General features: G+C 46.2%; 1 long non-coding RNA gene across 2 annotated transcripts in view; it reads left to right on the forward strand.

The window, feature by feature from the left end:
- The window catches only part of LOC112545227 (uncharacterized), a 115,473-nt gene extending 114,072 nt beyond the window's left edge, over nucleotides 1-1,401 (forward strand). For both annotated transcript variants that reach the window (XR_012904177.1, XR_012904176.1), the window contains one exon: nucleotides 430-1,401. This is a non-coding gene — a long non-coding RNA (uncharacterized LOC112545227). The remainder of the gene's footprint in view (nucleotides 1-429) is intronic.
- The last annotated feature ends 23,488 nt before the right edge of the window (nucleotides 1,402-24,889 follow it).

The raw sequence follows: 24,889 nt of genomic DNA on the forward strand, positions 1-24,889 counted from the left end.
ATATGTGTCTTTATTCAGAAAACCTCTTTGCATGAGTAAGTGCTAAGGGCCTGATCCAAAGCTCAATGGAAAGTCTCCCACTGAAGCGGGCTTCGGATTAAGCTCTGAAGAGCCTACTTTCCAAAGCTGTTTTAGTATTTAAAGATGCAGACAGGCATCTACTGGGATTTTCAAAAGGCATCTAAATACCTTTAAAAATCTGTCCCTTGATACTAGAACATGTCTTTCTGTACTCCTTCCTGCACTCAACAACCTGCAGGACTGAGGACTAAGGGTATGTCTAGACTGCATCCCTCTGTCAGCAGAGGGATGCAGATTAGGCAGGTCGACATTGCAAATGAGGCAGGGATTTAAATATCCCATGCCTAATTTTCATAAAAATGGCTCTGGCCAACCTGTGATTCTCTGTTTGTTTGTCTCCTTCTACAGGTGGTGCAGGCTATCAACACCATCTTGCTGAACAGGGTCATCAACCTCGGCGATGTGGACACCATCTCCACTGGCTTTGCCGATATAGGTTTCCCCAACTATGGAGGAGAGCGGGGGCTATTGACAGCACCCACATCTCCATCCAGGCCCCGGATCACTGAGCTTCTGTCTACATCAACTGGAAGGAATACTTCTTGATGGTCCTGCGGGCAGTCATTGACCACCAGAGCCAGTTTACAGACATCTATGTTGGGTGATTGGGGAAGGTGCACAACACCCATTTCTTCTGCAACTCAAGCTTGTTCCAGAAGCTGCATGTTGGAACTTTTTTCCCTGACTGCATCATCAGGGTCAGGGATGTGGCCATGCTCACGTGCGTGGTGGGAGATGCGGCCTACCCTCTTTTGCCCTGGCTCATGAAGCCTCGCACTGGCCACCTTGACCACTCCAGGGAACAGTACACCACCAGGATCAGAAGGACCTGGTAATTGAGGGCGCCTTTGGGCATCTGAAGACGTGATGCCTCCTCACCCAGCTGGACGTCAGGGAGCAGAACATCCCATAAGTGGTGGCTGTGTGTTGTGTGCTCCACAATATTTAGGAGTGGAAAGGGAGGCGTTCCTGCCAGGGTGGGGGGGCAGAGGCTGACTATCAGCAGGGCCTTTGAGCAGTTGCACATGGCTGCCATCCAGCAAGCCCCTCAAGGGGCTGTGCGCATCCAGGAGGCCCTGAAGGAGAGTTTCTTAGAAGGATCCCAGTGACACTCTCTCCTGGGCCTCCTCACTAGGGGCTGGTGCATCACCCCTCTTTGCCTTTTCTCCAACACCCCTTCCTTTTCCCCCTCCCCTGCAGACACAATGAAACAGGCTTTTGTTTGAAAAAAATAAACTCTGTGTTGTTTTTATTTGGGGTGAAAGTAACTGGGAAGGGACTGAGGAAAGAACCTAGGAGAGGAGAGGGAGGAAAGAGAGAAGGGGGGGGATGAGAATCCTGGAGTGGGGAAGAGGGAGGGGGGAGGAAGGGTGAGGAAAGGCTCAGGGTTAGGGCTCGGACTGGCACCTGGCTCTGGGGATCCAACTGCCATGGCTGTGGGGGGCCTTAGTGGCCATGGGAGGAGGGGTTGGGGGTGAAGTGGCAGGAGTAGGAGTGGAGACAGGAGAAGGCAGCATGCTGGAGACCAGGAATTGCACAGCCGCACACGTGGTGCAATCCTGATCCAGTATCTCCCGCCAGGAGTCTCACCGCAATGTGCTCCCTCTGGAATTCATCCATGGGTCTTCGGCATCTGCAGGTCCCTCGGATTCGGGAGGCTGCCCCAGGTGGTGTCATCTCACAGTTGGTCTGGCTGTGGAGAATAAAGAGAGATGGTCAGTTGTCCCAGGCAACACTGTGCTGGAAGCCTAGCCCTCATCTCTGAGCTGAGAGCAAGAGTTCTCGGCTCAGACGAAGGCAATGTACTTGGAGCAAGGCCATGTGTGCTCTAGCCAGTGAGCCCCTGCCTGCAGGGACCCAGTTGTCCCCGGAGTGGGGGTGGGGGGGAGGAGCCTCACTACCTCCTCCCCCGTCCTGGGGACAAGCAGGCATGTGAAGGTGCCAGTCAGGCAGGGATCCTGCGGGCGGGGGGCGGGGACTGGGCTTCCCTCCATGCCATGTGCCCGCTGGGTCCAGCAGTGGCAGCATCCTGCAGGGAGAGTACTTGTATCCCTGCCTGCTGGGGGAGGGAGGGACAGGATGTTGGGGGGAGAGGTGTGTGTGAGTGGCAGATGCTCTTGTGCCTCAGCCACGCTGTTCCCAGGAAAGGATGCTGCCCCGTGACTGCTGAGGGGGTGTGTGTGTGTGTGTGTGTGTGTGTGTGTGTGTGTGTGTGTGTGTGTCCCCGTCCGTCCGTCCATGACCCAGCATCCTCTTAGTGGTGGCTTGTGGAGGGAAGATGTCCCAGGCTATGTCTAGGTTACACTGATCTATCAGAAAAAGGTACGCAAATCCCATCTACACTGGGCCAAATTTTGGAAAATCCTCCTCTTTCGGAAGATCCCTTCTTCCTCCTGGGAAGAAGAAGACAGGGCCTCCAAAAGAGCGCGTCTGCTCTTCTGCAAAAAAAGTAGATCTAATACTAAGAAACAGCTGGAAGAACAAGAGGAAATATAAAAAAGAAATAATCCCGAGCATCTTGCATCCAACCATTGTGACTGAGGAGAGGGAGTCTGAGCATGTTTAAAAATGTTCATCAAGACATTTTGAAGAGAGACAGGTACATTAGTGTGTGTGTGTGTGAGCGCGCGCGCGCACACACACACACACACACACACACACGAGGCAGACGTTAGTTTCACTTATATAAGTTTGAAGTAGTTTCACTTTCAGAATTTTGGTCCAGTATATAAGATATTTCCATTTGTATGTATGACAAGCATTGAAGTTAACTACCTACAGAGAGGTTTTTGCCTGCAAATGCTTGGGCTGTGTCTACACTACAAAGAGAAGTCCGAAAAAGATATAAGCAAATTGTAGTTCACAATTTGCATGTATCTTTTTCTGCTTTTCTTCTGAAAGAGGCTTTTCTGACATTTGGCCTGTCTACACGGGGCCAGATGATGGAAAAAAACCCTCTTTTGGAACATTCCTTCTTTCTTGTGAAACAAGGTTTATAGGGACGCTGACAAAACATGTCTGCTTTTCCAACTTTTTTTGTAAAAGTGGACTCGTTCCTCTGGTATCCCGGAAAAGCTCTATAGTCTAGAGACGTATCCTCATTCACATATACATTATGGCTACGTCTAGACTGGCATGATTTTCCAGAAATGCTTTTAACGGAAAAGTTTTCCGTTAAAAGCATTTTCGGAAAAGAGCGTCTAGATTGGCAGGACACTTTTCCGCAAAAGCACTTTTTGCGGAAAAGTGTCCATGGCCAATCTAGACGCGCTTTTCCGCAAAAAAGCCCCAATTGCCATTTTTGCGATCGGGGCTTTTTTGCGGAAAAGAAATCTCTGCTGTCTACACTGGCCCTTTTGCGCAAAAGTCTTTCGGAAAAAGACGTTTGCCCAAATGGGAGCAGCATAGTATTTCCGCAAAAAGCACTGATTTCTTACAGTAGGAAGTCAGTGCTTTTGCGGAAATTCAAGCGGCCAGTGTAGACAGCTGGCAACTTTTTCCGGAAAAGCGGCTGATTTTCCAGAAAAACTGGCCAGTCTAGACACAGCCTTAGTGTACAAGCTCAATCTAGCACAGCTATGTCCCCTCTGATGAAAGGTACAGCTCCTGCTTGAAATGTAGCTACAACTCTTAATGGGATCATTATGTGTTAATCATGATTATCAAATGTGAGGGTTTATGAAAAGGAAACCATGTTTGAATAACTGGATGAATTGCAAGAATAGCTGGGCTAGGCATGGTGTGCAGGATTAGGCATCTGTGTGTTTTAAATGAAACAACAAGTTTAAAGAGCAGAATAAAGACTACTAAAATACCTGCAAGAATAACATGCTGGGTAGGCTTCCTGGTACTATCGTTCAAAAAAAGACTAAAGTTAAGTGGCAGCTTAGAGACTGTTTTATTTCATAAATAGCTCCGGCACTCTGAAAAAGAGAAAAAAATCCTGGGAAGCAGCTCAGCCAAATGTTTAATGTCATCCCATCCTGCCCACAGGAGAAAAGCTATGTAAGGGAGGCTCAGTGCTGTAGTATTTGATTGGCATCTCTTTCCTAACTATTACATGGGGGATATTTCTATATAAAAAGAGCTGTGTGATTATGGGGATTTCTGATTATCCTAGCCTGGCAAAGATTCACTGGGCCCCTCTGACAACTTGCTCTTACAGTTTGTTCTGGCATGCATTGTGGTGCACTCTTTTTATATGATCTAAGATGTAATCACTGTTTTAATATGAAAGCTGCACTTTGCAATAATTCAGGCTGATGATTTTATCTCATGCGCTTTTCAATCAATGAACAGTTTGCACACAGCTTGCACAATTGAAATTTGTGCTGACATATTCTAGATCAATTTCCTCCTTCCTTTTGCCCACAGTTATAATGGTTCCACAACTATTAAATGTGTTGTTAGTAATACATTACTTTTCTTCTGAAACAAATAAATCAATCACACAGGTATTACAGATCAATAAAAGGTTATTAAAAAGCAGATCAATCGCTATATTGTACTGACAGTACTAATATTGAGGTTGGTTCACTATTTCCATTATAAACTCCATTTTAGGCTGTTCTAATTCAACTGTAAAAATCCGTTCTAAGTATAAACTTGGCAGAAAACATCTCAGAAATGGAGTGAGTTCTGTGCATGTAAGGGCACATCTCCACACCAGGATTAAACTCGAAATAAGCTACACAACTTGAGCTACGCTAATTGTGTAGCTTAACTCAAAATAGTTTATTTTGACTTTTGGCACTGTCTACACAGAAGTTATTTTGAAATAGAGCACTCTTCCCCCAACTTCCCTTACTCTTCATACAATGAGGGTTACAGAAGTCAGAGTAAGAAGCCCGTTATTTCAAATTTATTTTGAAATAACGGGCTTGCTGGGTAGACATGCACTACGTTATTTTGGAATAAATGACATCATTCCAAAATAATGTTGCTGGGTAGACAGCATAACTGAGTTTAGTGTTTCAAAACAAACAACTTGTGGTTGGACTATGCCTGCTCACAATTTACTATCTATTTGAGAGAGAGACTCTGTGTGTGTGGCCATCCATGAGTCTGTTCAAGAACTCCTCCTAAATAAGAGCTAGTGTGTAGCTTCCTCTTTTCAGAACTGAAAGCAAGGTCAGGCTTTGGTTGTGCCAGAACAATGGGATGTTTCTCATAAATAGGAATTGTTTAGAATAGGATTGTTTCTCATAAAACAGAAAGGGAAGGGTCTGCTAGTGGGCACAATTCTACTGAGGAATGGCCATGGGGGGAAAGGCGCACTGATAAGAGAGAGGCCAGCTGGGGGTGAGGCTCTGGATGTTGCCGACCACCACATTGGGGTAAAGTTCCCATGTTGGTGAGCCACTGCTCAGGCAGTGTGGCCACCACCTGGCCAGTGCAGCCCCTGGGAAGCTACCAGCTGCCTAGGCAGTGCAGCTTCTGCTACCCTGGCCAGCCCTGATCCCCACAAACCCATCCTCATGCCCTGCACCCCACATTCCTGATGAGGCACCCTCAACTGTCTTCTGCCATCTCCCACCTCCTGCCCTGAGGCCCCCCCACCTCTTAAACCCTTTTCCTGACTCCTTCAATCTGCCCCACAACCCTAACCCACACCTTTCAACCCCCTGCCCTGACTCATGCACCCCAAACTCTGCTCTGACTTCTACACTCCCTACCTTCTGTCCTGAGCCCCTCCTCATCCCCAATACAGCCACTATAGGACTGCTATACTCCTTCCAAACTTTTAGGGAGGAATAAATGGCAAGGGGTGTGCAAATAGGTGCACTCTTGGCACAGTCTCTGGCTATGCCAAGATACAGTAAACTTCCCCCTCCATGTTGGAGCAAAGGTGAAACTCAGAGTCACAATCTTCCTCCAGGTCTGCTTTGGAGCAGCACAACAACATGGTGCCTTTGGTTCAGTGCTCATGGCAAAACCACCAATTAGTCCTTTATTAGTAAATAGACCCAGGAAAAGTCATGACTGAATCAAGCAAAAGCAAACCAAATCTAACAGCATTAAGAAAATGATTGCTTTATTTTTTTATACCACTCATGCATAGGGATATATGAATGTTAACTTATTTGCACAGTACATAGTCACAAATTAATTCAAATGTCAGTGTATCCCAGATAACCAGTCTGTCAGATCTTTTCTTCCCTTTGATTAGCTATTTGCTTTCCTAATCTCCAGCAAGGAGAAAAAAATACATTTCAGCAAAAGGTTGCACTAACATCGCCAGACAACATGATTTGACATGCCTCTTCTCTGCATTGTGACACAGCAAATGGACATTAAAAATAAAGCCTGAGAATTCTGTGAGTATGGCATAATGCCTGATGAGTATGAACAAGTGGCCAGAAGCATCTTTTTAAAAAATTAATTATTATTAATGGTAAGTATAGTGATGTTATTTTTTCCAATCTTGAAAAACATCTACTGGTAAGGTATAGTGAAATCAGCAACTTTTGCAATCTCTTCTCAGAGAGTAGAAAGAGAATGGGGAGGGGTATGAAAAGAGCATTTTGATCTACTGAGTATTCAGAACTAGATGGTAGACAGTGAAATAAAACTAAGCAGTATGAAAGAATAGCCTGAGAGAAATGATAAACCTTACACCACTTTCTTCTGATAAAATCTCCCAGATGGAAAATAATCCCAACTAATTGCTTTATTTTTAGATTGTTTTCTTCCTAACAAGATCTGTTCCAAGACCTCCTAGAAAGTGAATCCAGTCTCTCAACAGTCCTGACCATTCTATGGCTGGAACCACTGAGGCTACAGCCATGCCTGGCACAGCACACCTGTTCTAGTATATCAGTCAGTACTGGCTGGCATCTCAGTGTAGTACAACGAACGTGTCAACCATTTCCTTCCCTTTGGTGTCCATTCCTACCCTTAGGTGCAGGATGATAAGCTGACGGACACCCAGTAGCTTTGGAGACAAGAATGGTATCCTATTCCAAGGAAAGGGGCCAGTCTTGGGGTGAAAAGCTATGCAATTTAAAGGTTGCTGTCCTCCCCTGTGTAGCTACCCAACTATGTACTGTTATTCCCTTATGAGGATGCACAATCCAGGCCACAAGCTGGTCCCCTCTGAGTGAAGGTACCAGAACCTGGCTCAGAGAAGGCTATACTTGTGGGTATGTGCTGGCATTGTTGATCCAGTTCCTTCTTATCAACATGTTTGTTTATTTTGCTCCCACATCATCACAACACTATTCTATGTATTTAAAAGGAAGATTGAAATCTATTTAAAGCTTTTTTGGGGGGGGGGCGTTGGGAGGGGGCAGAAATTCATATTTTCCCTGTCTCTGTTGGAAAAACATGACACCATCAAAACAAACAGAACTCAAACCTGCTCTTGGTAATTACAGCAGAGATCTTCTAGTTAAGAAATACCCTTCACCATTAACTGCCTGCTGTGATACAATCAAAAAGAAGCAAGTGGAAATTATCCTGAAATAGCTGCTTTAAGCTTTAGCCAAGGAGAGTGCTGCTTTCCAGACTAGATTAGACTATACAAAGCAATGGCCTAGGTCAGAGAGCGTAGGTCACCATGTCTGCATGAAGAAGGCAAGGGTGTGTTATTGGCCGGTAGTAAGTTTTTCTTACTTTGTCAGTCCACTGGCAAACACTGCCCAATCCAGTTGTGTGTGTCTATGTATATTTTAAAAAAAAGTATAGAAAATCTGTTCAGCTGGCGTAGTGCTATTCTGAGGTTGGCAATACAGGCAGTCCCCGGGTTACGTACAAGATAGGGACTGAAGGTTTGTTCTTAAGTTGAATTTGTATGTAAGTCGGAACTGGTACATATTGTAGGGGAAACTCTAGCCAAACATTTCTCCAGAGCTCAGTTTTATTCTCCCACACCTCACTTCCCTCAGTCCTTTATTCTCAAGCAGAGGTGTCTGCTGAGAAAAGCTGCTCCGTGTCTCCCTGGTCTGCTGGGGGGGAAGCAGCTAGTGCGGGGTTGCCTCACCCCGTTTGTAAGTAGGGATCCGATGTAAGTCGGATCCATGTAACCCGGTGACTGCCTGTACTATGAAGCAGTTTAGGTCAGTAATATGAGAAGGCTCATCCCTTTCTGCATGGATCTGGCCCTTACCATGTAGCAATGTGTTTTAGCTATGTCCATGGTACCATATTCTCCTGCACTGTGTTTGGGAGGTATGGGTTTGGGGTAGTGAAAGGTTCAGGGCACAATATAGAACAGGCATCACCAGCCCTATAAGGAATCCCTGTTAGTAAGACTAATACAACTAAAGGTCAAATTATCTTTTCAGTGGATCACACCCTGTACTCTGGAAATCTTAATTATGATCTCCAGGGATACCTATAGTGTGGGAAACCTTGGCAGCATATTTCCTATCTAAACCACAAATGAGGGAATGAGGTTCAGTATTTTCCAGGGCAGTAAAGAGGCCGTACATAGACTTCGCCTTCTCTATATACCAGAACCACAGCTTCTAGGGTGCTCGGACCCTACCTTATCTGTTCCACAGGGCTTGTGGGGCACCATTGTGGGCTGATTTGGAGAAAACTCAGTAAAAGGATACTTATGGAATAGGTCTCAGAGGAGGATAGGGCCATGTTGTGCGAAGTGGAATGAGCTGCATAATTGTGCGACATCAGACATGAATGGTGTTCTACTCAAAGCAATGGGACTAGTCTTGGAGTGAAATGCTACACAAGGTGAGGAAAGGTAGCAAAGACTATGGACTTCTGTTTTTAACTTGGCCTGCATTGGTAAGACCTCTTTAAAAAGTGATAGCATGAGGTTGTTTTGTTCACGTTTTGGCAAAGCTTGCAGGCACCTTCTGCATGGATAAAAGTTCAAAGAATGGCAGGCTTACTAAAGATTGTTTTTACAGCCCCTGCTTTGTCCTTTAGGTTGGCGTGATTAGCCCTGCTGTGAGCAAAGACAGATGAACAGGGGTATGGCATAGATGAGGCTGCCACTTCCCTGATTGCTAAAGGTTTGCAGTGGTCTTCTGAATTGAGCTGAATTTAAAAGTTTGTATTAAATTCATTTGAAGATTTTTTAAAAAGATGGACCCACTCTCCAGTACAAATGCTCTCCTTCCTTAGAAAAGCAGTCTTCAACAAGGGAGAGGGTTGAACACGGTTTGTTTCATCATCTTACATTCCTACACTTGGCCATGAGTAACATGGCATTAATGCACCATTTCTACTGCATTTAGTCGGGGAAAGGTGTGAGTGCAACACTTCTAAGTGTGTCCATTCTACTATATGAGCATTTTTTCCCTCATGTATAAATGGTGATCCAGGCACTGTTTTTTTCCCATCATCATAAAGTGCCAGGATGAAAAAAAGGAGCTTACGCTTCCCTGGCTTGAATACTAAAACTGTTGACAAATCTGTAAAGGTCACTAAAGGAATTAAACATGCTCATGCTTAAATCACAGCACCGAATTCAATTTTTATTGCCTCTAATGTATATTTCTAATGGAACAGGTGACATCATGAAAGTTATACATCACTGTTGTATAAACAGTGGAGATGCATTGCTCTTAGACAGATAAGGAGATTATGCGAAGCAAAGCATCCTTTGTCCGGATGGTCAAAGCTTTTCTGAGGCGCCTGTGCAAAGCATGCTCACATTTTGAGGCCACATGGTCCTAGCGACCTACTTTTGGGCTGGGGGTATTCCCAGGTAAAAAGCACAGGGATTGAGGAAGGAATATATAACCGTGTGTTTAAATTGTGAGAGACTAAGGACTGAGAGCTGCATGTGTGCATTTTGCGATCACATCCATTTGAGGAATCAAGACCGATGTACATTTTATATATAAACCAGTTGCTTTGAGAAAATACTCCAAATCCATGTCAATTTTTCCTCAAATGGTCGACTAGCAAGTTTCCTCCAAGGCCTTAACAGCACTTAGGCCACGAAGAGTTTTTGCGGCAAAAAATATGCAAATGAGGGACTCGTTTGCATGAGTCACAATCTCACTTGCGTATTTTCCGCCAATCCATTTTTGCGCTGGGGTTTTGAACAAAAAGAAGCAGTGCGGACATTTTCTTTTTGTGCAAAACCCCCTGATTCCATAAGATTAGTAAACTTCCTTTTTTGAGGCATAAGGATTTTGCAGAAAAAAAAGATTTTTTTGCACAAAAAGAAAATAAACACACTGCTTGTTTCTGTGCAAAAACCCTAGCACAAAAATGGATTGGCAGAAAATATGCAAACGAGATAGCGACTCATGCAAATAAGCCCCTCATTAGCATATTTTTTGCCGAGAAAACTCATAGTGGAGACGTAGCCTTACTGCTCAGCAAAGAAGCAACAATATATTCTTGGTGTAGCTGCAGTAGATCAGACCCAACGATGGTTCTGCAGTGACACCCGCATGCTAAGCGCTTTACAGAGAAGTACAAAGAAAAGCAAATAACTCCCCAGCAAAGTTCTGGGACAAAGAGAACTTAGTTACAAACAAGTAGCCTGCTCCCTCTCCCACTGAAGTAGATACAAGATTTACCCCTTAACTTCTGTGGGAGTAAGGTGCAGTGCAGTGGGAGAGCTGCTCATTAGCCCCCAGGGAGTAACTGGCACTACAAGGAACCTAGGGAGCTGTACAGTTCCCATACTTCAGAACTGCAGTTGATCATCAAAGGGCAAGTGAGTGTTGGCTAATAAACAGACCTTTCTTTGCTTTATTGAATACTAGGAGATTTACCCTGCATTGCTTAGGTCCTTAACTCAAAAAATGTTTTTCTTCATTTAAATCATTGATCTGGGGTGGGGCTAGGGATGAGGGGTTCAGTCTGCAGGCTGCTCTGGGGAGAGAGGATAGCCCCAGCCCTCTGTCACTGCAGCAGCTTAGGACCAGAAGGGAAGCACCATGACCACTGCAGCTCTAGCGGGCACGGCCTGGAGAGGCGTGCATGTTCCCTGGCTAGGGCAGGTCCATATTAGTTTTCCTCCTGTACTCCCCAGCCAGAGCAAGGAATGCAGCAAACTGTGCACTTTCCCCTCACTCCCTGATGAAGAGAAACAGTCAGCAATGCTCCCACATGAATTTTTGGGAGAGGGCTTCCTCTCTCTTTGCCTTCCTTATAGGGCACCAGAGGGGTGTGAGGCTTGGGGTTGGGACAGTCCTGTACCAGAGGGAAATGTGGCCCCAGCTAGCCCCTTACACCTACCTGGTGATTCTGTCTTTTTTCTGTATGGTTTTATGAGAAGCAATCCCATTCCAGCCACATCCCATTTTCCTGGCACAATCAAACTCTTACCTTGATTTAAGCTATGATAAAAAGTAGCTGTATAATGAATTTGGTGGCCCTAGCTCTTACCATTTAGGAGAAGTTCTTGAAGAAACAGACTCTCAAATAGCAAGGACACCCTTGCCTAGAAATAGAGCACAAAGGTGGTATCAGACCTTCACTGCACTCCACTCCCCTACCTCCTATTCCTGGGCTGGACAGAATAGTGCTTATTATTTTTAACCAAACTGCATTCCAGACATGGGTTATTTTCATGCTAGGTGTTCCAAATACACGTCAATTTGTGATGTATTTATAAGATCTGAGGGAAATGATGCAAGTAACGAAAGGGAGTATTTTCTGTGATGAATCAAACCATTGAGATATAGCACTTTCTGGTTTTTCTGACTCATTCCTTGACATAGATGCTACTTGCTGAATAGCCAGGAATAATACTTACGTGTGTATGGCTTAGATACATCATACAGGATTTGCAACTGTGTGGGTGGGCTTTTTAAAGGAAGTTAAACATATTATGCATCCAATTCATGTTAGTTTTAATACAGGATGGGCAACTAGTTTTCTTAGGTTCCTTGAGGGGGGTGAAAATCACACCATGCAAATGTGGGGGTTAAAGATCATAAACAGACACCACCTAGCTGTACAATTTTACTGTATATTTTAGAAATGTGCATCTGTATGTCTGCTTGTCCATGAGTCCATTTGTTCAAGAACGCCTCCTAAACAATTAGAGCTAGGACCACCAAATTTGATATGTAGCTTTCTCTTGGGCTATGTCTAGACTGCAGGCTTCTTTCGGAAGAAGCTTTTTCAGAAGAGATCTTCCAAAAAAACTTCTTCTGAAAGGGAGTGTTCACACTGCAAAAGTGCATCGAAAAAGCGATCTGCTTTTTGAAAGAAAGTGTCCAGACTGAATGAATACTCCCTCTTTTCCATCCACACATGCCTTTTTGCGAAAGAGTTCTTTCACAAAAAGGCTTCTTCTTTGTCGAATGAGGATTACCAAAGCTGGAAATTAGGGCAGTTTTCTTGTGGAAGAACCCAAATGCAGTGTAGACGTTCCTCAAGTTTTATTGGAAAGATGGCTGTTTTTCTGACAAAACTCTGTAGTGTAGACATACCCCGAATGACCTGGATGAAGGGATGGATTGCACCCTCAGCAAATTTGCAGATGACACTAAGCTAGGGGGAGAGGTATATATGTAGAAGGGCAGGGATAGGGTCCAAAGTGACCTAGAAAGGTTGGAGGATTGGGCCAAAAGAAATCTGATGAGGTTCAACAAGGACAAGTGTAGAGTCCTGCACTTGGGATGGAAGACTCCCAAGCATTGTTACAGGCTGGGGACTGAATGGCTAAGTAGCAGTTCTGCAGAAAAGGACCTGGGAATTACAGTGGATGAGAAGCTGGATATGAGTCAACAGTGTGCCCTGGTAGTTAAGAAGGCTAATGGTATATTAGGGTGCATTAGGAGAAGCATTGCTAGCAGATCTAAAGAAGTGATTATTCCCCTTTATTCTGTACTGGTGAGGCCACATCTGGAGTACTGCATCCAGTTCTGGGCCTCCCAGATAGATGTGGATTCATTGGAGAGGGTCTAGCAGAGGTCAATCAAAATATTTAAGGGGCTGGCACACATGACCTACGAGGAAAAGCTGAGGGATTTGGATTTATTTAGTCTGCAGAAGAGAAGAGTGAGGGGGGATTTGATAGCTGCCTTCAATTTCCTGAAGGGAGGTTCCAAAGAGGGTGGAGAGATGCAGTTCTCAGTAGTGACGGATGGCAGAACAAGGAGCAATGGTCTCAAGTTACAGTGGGGGAGGTCTAGGTTGGATATTAGGAAAAACTATTTCACTAGGAGGGTGGTGAAGCACTGTAATGGGTTATCTAGGGAGGTGGTGGAATCTCCATCTCTAGAGGTTTTTAAGTCTCGGCTTGACAAAACCCTGGCTGGGATGGGTCTTGCTTTGGGCAGGGGGGGCTGGACTCAATGACCTCCTGTGGTCTCTTCCAGCCCTAGGATTATCATAACTTAAAGCAAGTATGGGATTTGGTTGTGCAGGGACAATGGGATGTGTCTGGAATTAGATTGTTTCTTATACAATGAGAAGGGAGGCAAGGATCTAGTAGGAATGACAGTCATACTGTAGAATGACCACAATAGGTGGGGAGGACAACAAAGGGACAGAGATGGGGACTGGGAAAGGTATAACTCCATTGCGCCAGCAGGGAGCAGGGGTGGAGAAAGGGACAGCTATCTACTATATATTTCAAAGAGTTTGTCTGTCTGGGGGAGGGGCAGCACCCCTCCCCTGGCTGTGCCTACTTCAATGGCCATTGACAGGTGCTTTCTCGCTGCAGCGGCTCAGAGCAAGGTGAAAGAGGGCTGGGGTTGTCCTTTCTCCCTGGAGCAGCTTGTATACTGAACCCCGACTCTCCCTATACCAGAACAAGTATTTAAAAGAAAAACAAAACTTAGTTGAGTTAAGGACCTGACCAACATCAGTAAATCTTCAGCTAGTCTGCTGGATTTTTGTGGGAGAAGGACTAAACATTGCAAGCTGGTCTGTTTGATTTTCCCGTTTTATTTCCTTTGAGAAGTAAATTCAATTAGGCAATTGATTTCTGCATAATGTACAATTTCATTATAAAGACCTGAGATGAGATAGTAAACCAACAAAATTACAAGAGTCATTAGAAAGCCCTATTATAGATATTCATCTGTCATTAAACAGAACAGAATACATTTACACTGAATAGAATATTACCAGTAAATTACAGCCATGTGAAACTGCATGGTGATTTTGTCAGCTCTGAATAGCTAAGTAAAAAGGCAGAGGTCCAAATTCTGCCCTTATTTATTTTGTTAGGATAATAGTAAGGAATCACAGGAAAAGTCATTTTCTTCCATTGTAATGCTGAACAAAGATTAAGGAGAACAGGTGCTTAGAGGGATAAGAACCTGGAGGTTGTATAGCAGAGGCATGAGGCAGAAGGGAAGGGCAGGTACCTGCAGAAGACAAAGCTGAATAGGGATGAGAGGGAGCAGAAACAAGTAGAGCTAGGAAGGAAAGCAATTGCCAGGGCCAGGTGCGGGAAGAAGGGCAGGAACCATGAAATGAGGGATGTTGGGTGGGCATGATCAGGAGGTAGGGACAGGACACAGAATTGAGGGAGACTATGGGGGTGGGGCAGGGCAGGAGCTAGGGGTGGGAGATAGAAGCAGAAAGTCTAACAATAGATCACAGTCCCCTATAAAATGGATGGTTGAACCCCTTATTCCTGAGTCTCAGCATTGAGACCTACTGACAGCATATGACTCTATCCCCCTCTAGTGGCAGATTTGCCTAGACAGTAGCAGTCTTCTACTGCTAGCAATTCAGTAGAGCTTCTGAGTTAACAGCTTGGGAATGGAGGTTGTTTGTAGCTGAAATGTTCACAACGCTGAACAAAATGTTATGGTGCTTTCAGAAGTTTACAAGTGAACATTGAGCTGGAAGCAGGGAAACTCTTACTGACTTTCAAAGACCATCGGTATTGGAAAGTGAAGTCCTCTATTTATCCATTCACTAAACACAATGGGCAGTACTGTAAATGCTTAAACTTTCCAACATTGCCTCAATCCAGAGATAATAGGATCACCCTGGCTGATTCAGAGTTTAGCCTCTTTACTAAACGTACTGTGCCAACCCTGGTGGTTTGTGTGGTAGACTCCTGTACCCTACAGGAAAGCATGTGAAAAAACACACCACTACCCCCTTCATCAGCTTGATCTGAACTATCAAGGAGTATGTATCTGACCATATAAATGAACAATCATATTGTTGTTGCCCCGATCCTGCCCTCCTCCTTTATTAGTGACATTTTCCACAATATGACCAAATGTTTAAAGGTCTTTAGCAGATACTTTGTTTTGGAGCCTATTAGAGTTTGACATTAGTATTATAAATAAATGAAGCACCAGAAACTGGACTGATTTCATATAAGACATTCCACAAGTCTAGTTTCCAAACACAGAACAAATTATTATTTATAAACAGAAGGAAAAATGGTCCATGCCACAAAAAGCTTACAATCTCATCTACATTATATTTCCTTTCACTAGTAAATATTTAATGCATGAAATCATTTAAATTAACAGAATGCACTTCTTTGATTTCTGAAGCAACATATTTCAAATCATCTGTTGAAAATTTCCACTGCATTGCATTCTGGATTCCTCATTAAAAAACCCTCTCTCTGTTAGTGTAAACTTTATAAATCATTTCGATTTAAAGTACTCTTAGATTGCTTTCTTTTATGTTCTCCTGCAGATTAACACTGAAAGATAGAATGGTTATAAAAATGTTACACTCCTTAATTAATCTAACAAAAACCAGTACAGCCTGTCTCCCACAAATATACAGTAGTTGAAGTGATTTTTAGCTAAAAAACTTTTAAATCCAAGTAATTATAAAATGCCTTAATAATAAAGTGCAATGGAAATTTATTAAGAACTATTTTCTGTTTCCACATGACTTAGCTTTGCTTTCCAGTGGGATAACATACAATCAAATGCTTGAGGAAATTTTACAATATTTTGTAGCCCTGATCTGCTCATTTTTTTTAAGTCAGGCAAGAAAGCTCTGATGGCCATTTTAGCCATAGGGCAAGATTTCCACTAACTTCATTTGTGAGTTTTGCCTGAAGACTGGAGGGGACCCATTATCTGGTGAGCAGGGTGCAAGTGTGTGATATTTAAATAAAGTGCCATGAACTAATTTTATAATTTGAGAAACCATTTTAAGCATTATGGGTAAACATATGAGAAGCACTTGCACCCCATTTACAAACATAATCTATGTACAAGGGGCACAGTAGTCAAAAACAATGGCTCATGTCCTAAATATAGACTCTCATATGTCACCCCAAACTGAGGCCAGATCAGGACACCTTTCCTCACACTGGTCAGCAGTTATTCCTATGTGAGTGAATGTTGCTGTCCATGGTATCTGAGGGACAATTTGTGTGAATAACTACTGGCCAGTGCGAGAAAGGGTGTTGTGATCTGACCGAGAATGATTACATACAGGCAGTCCCCGGGTTACGTACAAGATAGGGACTATAGGTTTGTTCTTAAGTTGAATTTGTATGTAAGTCGGAACTGGCTCCAGATTCAGCTGCTGCCACTGAAACTGAGCAGGGACTGACTACAGGAAGCCGGAGGCAGAGTTGCTCTGCCCCCAGCTTCCTGGAATCAGCCTGATCAGTTTCAACAGCTGCTGAATCTGGAGCCTGGGATAGAACAGCTGGGGCGCTGCCCGGTAGGTTCCCACAGGACCAACCCGGCAGCACCCCAGCTGCTCTACCCGAAGCGTCCCGCAACAAAAGCCTGGTCTGCTGGGGTTGGGGGGGTGCACTAGCTGAGCCTCCCTCCCCCCCCAGCAGACCAGGGAGACCCGAGCAAAGCCACACAGGTGGAGGGACCCCGCCGCCCGTGTGGCTTTGCTCCTTTGCCCCCGAGCAAAGCCGCACAGGTGGTGGGATGCTGCCTGTGTGGCTTTGCTCCTGTCTCCCTGGTCTGCTGGGGGGGTCCAGCAAAGCTGCTGGACCCCCCCAGCAGACCAGGGACACCCGAGCAAAGCTGCCGCCTGGGCGGCTTTGCTCGTTTGCCCGGGAGGAAAGCCGCCCAGGCAGTGGGACCCCTGCCGCATGGGCGGCTTTGCTCCTGTCCCCCTGGTCTGCTGGGGGGGGGGTCCAGTGGCTTTGCTGGACCCCCGCAGCAGACCAGGGAGACCAGGAGAAGCTTTTCTCGCCCTGGAGGACACGGGCAGCAACCTGCCGCCCGTGAGCTCCGGGGCGAGAAAAGCCCCGTTCGTAAGTGCGGATCCATGTAAGTCAGGGACTGCCTGTACTTTATTTAAACATCAGCTCTTGTGTACCCTTTCAATTGCTTTTGGGTTGTCAGGGTTAGTCCCACTGAAGTCAGAGATATTAAGACATACCGAACAAGAACAAGAGGCCAGAATTTGGTTCTGTAGCAGAGTCAGCATTTACTTGGTGCAAAAATACCATATTGTAAACTATGACTTTATAATAAAATGATCCCTTAAAATGTGATTGCTGTGCCACAACTGTAATCTGGATAATACTGTCAGCACATAAGGGATTTTCCTTTGCTTCAGTAGGATAGTGAACTTCTGAGATATTTATAGAAACATCTGGTCTTCTCTCAGGCAAAACTGAGGCGGGATGGAGTTTCTTGGAAAAGCTTTTTTAAAAAAAACGAAGCCTTGTTAAACAGGTATGGCACAGTGTGGCATACTGGGACACAGTCCAAACTGGGGGGTAGGTGTCAACCATGCTTGCCCATGATCCCTGCAATTCTATCGGCAGCCTTGATGCCAATATACTCCCAATCCCAAATTTTTGCCCAGAAATTGACCTGCATGGCCTAGGCCTCTCCTGGCCAGTTCAGATCTATTAAAAGCTTCAGAAGGGTAGCCGAGTTAGTCTTTGACAGGATAAACTTAAAAAACAGCAAGTGGTCTGGTAGCACTTTAAAGACTAACAAAACATGTAGATGGTATCATGAGCTTTCATGGGCACAGCCCACTTCTTCAGATGACCAGAGCGTTGTATGTCCAGAGCCAAAATAAATAGGGGGGGGGGGGAAATGGGAAGTGTGGAGGAAAAGGAAGCAGTGGGTGTATAAATATCAAAGGGAAAACCGAGCTGGTATGTAGCAGGCATAACTGATAGGCTATGTCTAGACTGCATTCCTCTCTCAAAAGAGGAATGCAAATGAAGCAGATCAAAAATTCAAATGAAGTGCAAATTTGCAAATCTTGTGCTTCATTTGCATAATCATGTGAGCGCTTTTTCGAAAAACAATTGTTTTTTAAACCCTCCTCCCACAGTTTAGACGGGGTTCTTTTTCAGTCAGTGGTTCTCAAACTTTTTGGCCTGTGGCCCACCCTGCTCCACACAGATCTTTCCACAGACCACTAGTCAACCACCCATGATGACAAAATGGGTGCAGGAAGGGGTGGGAGTGCAGGGCTTGGCTGGGAGATGGTACAGAAGCAGGCTGAGGGTGGGTGGGGGTCTGGCTGGGAGGGTGCAAGAGCAGGATGAGGGATGGAGAGTGCAGGGTGGGGTGGGATGTGGTCTGGGAGGGAGGGAGATGGGGGCACTTACATAGCTCCATACTGCCCACTGCTTCCAGGCACTGGTCCCATTGGCCATGATTCTGGCCAATGGAAGTATGGGAGAAAGCCTCCAGGTAAGCAGTTTCCTGCACAGCCATTCGCCCAGCTGAGGGGAGAGGGAGCTGCAATGTGCAGAGCTGCTTCCTTCCCCTGCAAGCCAGATCCTGCCTGCAAAGTTCCTCTCTGCAGCAGGAAGCCTCCTCCCCTTCCTGAAGTGGGAAGCTGTCACTGGCACCCCAACCTCACGAGGGTGGGGGAAGAGTGTGGGCTGGAGCACCAACTTCCTGCTGCAGGCTAGGGGGAAGCAAGCCCCAAACCCACAGCCCTCACGAGGGTGGGGGAAGAGCGTGGGCTGGAGCACCAGCTTCCTGCTGCAGGCTAGGGGGAAGCAAGCCCCAAACCCTCACCCCCTCACGAGGGTGGGGGAAGAGTGTGGGCTGGGACCACACTGAGAACCACTGCCTTAAATAGAGTTACCCAGACATGTCAGTTGAAATACACTGAATTAAATCTATTATATGTGTGTGTGTGATAAATAACTCCTCCTAAACAGTAAGAGCTAGGACCACCAAATGTAGTATACAGCTTCCTCTTATGATAACGCAAGACAAGAGTTTCGTTGTGCCGGAAAAATGAGATGTGGCTGGAATGGGATTGCTTCTCATAAAACCATACAGATTACAAAGTCACCAGATAGCTGAAAGGGGCTGGCTGGGGGTGCCTTCCATCCAGGACTTCTTAGAGCCTCCCACCACCAGGCATCCTTTAGGGAGGGAAGGGGGGCTGACGGATGCTCCCCCCCCAGTTCATATGGGTACATTGCTGGCTGTTCCCCTTGGGGAAAAAGCACAGTTTACTTCACTCAATCTGGCTCGGGAGCGCAGGGAGCAGATGAACCTGGAGATACCCCAGCTGAAACCCTCAGCCCAGCCTCACCATTTATTTTTCAAAAAATAAAAATTAATTGGGTTAAGGACCTAAGAAACATACAGTAAATCTTCTAGTAAAATAATAAAAGAAATGTATTAAATATAGAGTGACTTAGCAAGTCCAAGTAATATAATAATTTCTGACTCATAATTCAAGACAAAGATACAGTACTTACTAGTGCCTAACAAACTATATTAGATTCAAGCAAAATTTCTCACCATATGCTTCCACCAAGATTCTTTCTTGCTAACTCTGTGTATTACTTAAATGCAAATTAAAGCATAAGAGGAGTCTTTGCTCAAGACAGGCCTGTTTGATCATATTGGCCAGTTCTGAACATGCTTTCTTAATATCATAAAGGAAAATATTATTTCTTCAAATGCTATGCCATAAATTTTATCAGACCAATACTGACTAGCAAATTATGAGTTTTCAAATGATCCATTACAAGGCATATTTTGTACAAACCTTATTATAATAAGGTTATGGTATGAATACATAGATATTTTGTCACATATAGTTCTGAGGCAACTGTATCTCTGAACTATTCCTTTTCTCCATGAGGACACCGCACTGAGATCTCAGATTATACATCTCAGACTCTCGCTATTACTTTTTTTAGGGTAGGATTTCATATCACTGCCCCTCCAGACCAGGAATTTAAGCTGCATTGCCTCCCATTCTTCATTGTGATCACAATAGCAAGTCTGAGGTTTCTCCAGACTTCACTGACCTTTTATTTCTCATGGACAATAACAGGGTTTACCAACAAAAAGCCAGCTTTCACAAGGCACAGTACATTTACTTGGAATAGGAGCATTACAGAGAAAACATTGCATAAACTAATAAACAATTTGCACATACACACTAAGCTTACCAGATGCCAACCATCTTCTACATAGAGACAATGGTCGGTTTCAGAGTTCTTCTGACCCTTCCAGCAGAGTTTACCCTCTTTGTTAAAAGTTTCTGGCAAATGTTGGATCCAGCCTTTAAGTAAGATCAGGCTGAACCTTTATGTAGTGTGGGGACTTTGTTTGCAGATCCTCTTAAACTTGGCCCCTTTACACCTCTCCCCTCAGGCTGGGATTTAATTATGCCACAGGTGAGGCTGGCCCCATTTCACCTTAAAGGAGGAAGTCATCTTGGGAGACCTCTTTCCCCACACCTCAGTAATTTTAGTGCCTGCAGAAAACATTGTAACCCTCCCCCAAAGGAACCAGAATAATCCTAAATTCACAAACGCTACACACATCATTTTATAGATAAAAGAGTCTTTGACGTTTCCATGTCCTCAAGGTCTCCAATCTATTACAAATGATATTTGAGAAATACTAAACTACATCTATCAACACTTTTTCTGTAAATATGGTTTGCACTGTAACAAGCTTGCTGGACTGTGTCTATGGTAGCTTTCTTTTCTTCAGTAACAAACCTTGTAAATTTGCATTAGCACAATGTGACAACATAGCCATATCTCATTCTTTGTCTTAAATATGAGTCTCTCGGGTAACTCATTTGCTTTACATATGAGAACCTATGTACCATTGTCTCACCTATAGCATGAGACTGGCCCATTAGTGTTTTATAGGCTGAAAATCAGGCACTAGCAAAGTGTTCAGTACTGTTTTGTAGGCAGTGATTTAGCAGCCTGTGTATGTTCTGCAACAGGTGCAGGTCTACTGACTAATCAGTGCATGGGTTTTGAGGGTTGCTGCACTACTACACCTCTCTAGCAGGCCATGCTATTTCCTTGTTATTTACAGGAACACTTTTCCACATGGCTGAGTGTAGACTGGCCACTTTTTCCGGAAAAGCAGCCGCTTTTCCGGAAAAACTTGCCAGCTGTCTACACTGGCTGCTTGATTTTCCGCAAAAGCACTGACAATCTACTGTGCGAAATCAGCCGCTTTTCCGGAAAAGCTTTGCCGCTCCCATTTGGGCAAAAGTCCTTTTTGCGAAAAACTGTTGCACAAAAGGGCCAGTGTAGACAGCTAGATAACGCTTTTGCGCAAAAGCAGGCTAAACGGAAAAAAGCAGTTTGGACGCCGGGAGACCCCGTAGGAGCCCCGGACTTCCTGGTAACCCGAGCTCTTAAAGAACACGCAGGCTGCTGAGCGCTCATGGCAGGACCTTGCCATAGAGCTCTTTGGCCTGAGGTCTGCCACAGCGCCCCTGTCCTGCCCAGCAGCCATCTGACCCAGCCATGGCAGCTCTGGGAGCTGAACCACCTGTACCCTTAGCGCAGGAGGCCCCCGGGGCTGGAAAAGACGGGCACCCTAGTGGTCCTCCAGGGAGCTGGAGACCCTCCTGGACTCTGGCAGGAGGAGGAGGGCCTCCACGACACGAGGTCCCAGCGCTGCAATGCCAACATCGACCAGGTCCGGGCGAAGGTCAAGGAGCTGCGCCTGGGCTACGTGAGGGCTAGCGAGGGCAGGACCAGATACCTGCCCCCACTACGACCAGCTGCATGCCATCCTTGGCCAGCCAGCCCCGCAAGCCCCGGACGTACCTGTGGATACCTGCGAACGCCCCCCCGACACCCGGAAAACCGAGGCGGGGGAAGGAGAAAGCAGCACTTTGGAGGAGGAGGCCAGCATCATGACCCAGCAGGCCCCCTCCAGCAGCCCCTCCAAGGCCAGGGAAGGATCCACCGGTGAGTCTTGCACTTTGCACTCACAAGGGCGGAGGGCGGTGGGGGGAGCCAAGCGCCCAGAGGGGGGAGGGACAGAGCATGTCACTCAGGCCACATGAGCTGCACGCTGTGTAGCATTAGGCAGCAAGCAGCACGTGCAACCACGTGCAGCCTGGTGACCGAGCGGCACCTGGCAGCTGCAGGGCACTCCTGGGACCGTGCTGCTCACACACATTTCGGTGGGACCAGGGGGAAGGGTGGATGCTGGCTGGAACCGGCCAGGGCCCCAGGGACTCAGCCCAGAGCCCGCACCTCCTCCAAGGGTGCAGTACGGAGAATGGCAACACTGTCCCTTGCCTGGCTGTGAGGCACAGCCAGCTGCTCTTGGGTAAACTGCAGCATCACAGCCCTGTGACCGTGGCCCCCACCGAGCCCCTCACCTGCTCCTGGTGCCTTGGCTGGCTCCCTGAGGGAAGTCCCCACTGTGGCCACACATGTCCCTGAGCTACCGTGTGTGAGGGATAGTGGGAGGAAGAAGGGAGGAAAGCGCTCGGGCCACCCTTAGGGCCACCTGAGTTTTGCTGCAAGGATGGGACACCTCCCCCCCAGTCACTCTTTGGTTCCGTCCAGGAGATATGCCACACGATGGGATCTGAGAGCCCAGACCACCTCTGCCAGATGTGCTCCCAGGCACTGTGTGGGGATGCATCTCGCTCCCTGTCAAACACCAGTGATTAGCCCAAAGCCTTCACAGTCTCCACCGGCAGGGAGTTCCACAGGTGAACGCAACACAAGAGCCCTCCCGCCCTCAACGGGGCCAGGACACAGACCGGTGGTTACAATACATGGAGGAGGACCCTACTCCAGGGGCAGTCCTCCTTGCAAACATACAACACAGGGGGCAGGGGGGGAAACCGAGTGGGCCCAAGCCACACTACTGTGGGGTCACCTGGGCTCAGGGGTGGAGGGCATGAGGTGTGGGGACAGTGGCCGGCCTGCCTAACTGACCCATCCTTTCTTCTCTTCCCTGCAGCGGGACCGAGCACAAGCTGGGGACCCTCAATTCCGGCAGCAGCGGCACCCCCATGCCCAAGCACACATGCACAGGCTCCGCCACCGTGACCAGCTCCTTCGCCGGCACGTGCAGGTGGTCGAGAGAATAGAGGGCTCCATTCGCGAGCGCGTGCAGGGGGACCTGCAATTGCACCAGGAGGCCTGGGCCAGGCCCAGTGCACGCGCATGGCCGACTCCATGGCCACCCTCTCAGTGCACATAGCACATGCTGTCCACTATGGCATGGCCTTACCCCATGCCCCCGCCATCCATCCCCTAGCACTGGCCATGCCCCCTCCTGCCTCTGCAATGCCCACTGCTCCTGCCGCCCCTGCAATGCCCCTTCCTCCTGCCGCCCCTGCAATGCCCCCTCCAGGACGAATCTAGACACGCTTTTCCAGAAATACTTTTAACGGAAAACCTTTTCCGTTAAAAGTATTTCCGGAAAATCATGCCAGTGTAGACATAGCCCCTATGTTTTAGTTGTGCCTTAAAGCATATGCATTTCCTACTCAAAGCAGCACAGTGTAAGAGAAAATCTGTGTGGGTTGATGGGAAAATCATCAAACGAAAGTGGGAGCAACAGTTAACAGCATACCGATTATATACCTATTATACACAGAAAGATATTACTTTTTTTGCTACTGATTGTTTTAGAATTAAAGCTAATTTAAGTTACATGGCCTGTGTTTCATAACTGTTTCTTATATTTGATTAGCTTAAAAAAGTTATTTAAATCTGGAGTCTAATATTTCTCCTGCCCACAATATTAGCACATCATCAGATAAGTTATTCACTCAAAATGAAGCCAAACATATAAATTTAATATTTCCATTGAGTAGTAGCTTCAGCATTACATTGGGCTGCAGGTGGGGGTGGGGCAGGGCAAAGGAGGGGGTTGGATTAGTGATTTATTTATGTGGAAAGGCACCCCTTTCCCTTTAAACTCTTTCTCTTCTGTTTATGAATTTTCTATCATTTCACAGACAGGGTATGAATTTGTTCTTCTCTAATTCTTTATTTTCTTGATTTACATGATCCTTTGTTAGTGTCACTACACAATCCCTCCACAACTTCTGGTAACTCATGAATCTTCTGACCAGGTCCCGGACTTTCACAAATTACTCTCTATGTTGGAGTATTGCTCTCCTATGGTTGTAGCAGCATGTTGCTTGCTCCTGTGGTCATTAGATCCCCATAGCCTAAGAATGACTCTGGGGGTGCAATTCCCAGCGGCAGAGCCCAAGGTCGCCTTACCCTAAAGGGTCCGTTTTGACTGGGATTTAAAGGTCTGTTAGTTGAAGTTGTTAGGTGGTGCATGCCAGCATACTCTGTGTTGTCTACACTAGACTGGCAGAATAGGTTGGTAAGCACAATAGCTAACAAGTTCTTATAGTGAATCTTTTATTCCTAGCTAAGAAAACCTCCCTGAAATAACTGTTTCCTGAATCCTGAGTGAACAAAGTGCTATTGCAAGGAGCGGCTGTCACACCAGCTACCTGTCTCCCTTCAGGCTCAATCTCCCTCCTCTTCTGTCTAACCCCCAAAGATGGACCCTCAGGGGATACTTGGGTTGCCTAGATCCTTGTAGGACCCCCTCCGCCCCTCGATTTTTGGCTCCAGTTGCCAACATCCCAGCGCTTCCTAGTCCAGATGCCAATGAATCCCGGGGCAAACCCTGCAGCCAGCACTTGGGCTCCGCGCCTTCAAGGCAGGTAGCTGCTTCATCGCGTGTGTGCGTCGGTGCGCCAGGGC

This window comes from Pelodiscus sinensis, chromosome 5 (assembly GCF_049634645.1).
Source record: "Pelodiscus sinensis isolate JC-2024 chromosome 5, ASM4963464v1, whole genome shotgun sequence".
In the NCBI taxonomy this organism is placed as follows: domain Eukaryota; kingdom Metazoa; phylum Chordata; order Testudines; family Trionychidae; genus Pelodiscus; species Pelodiscus sinensis.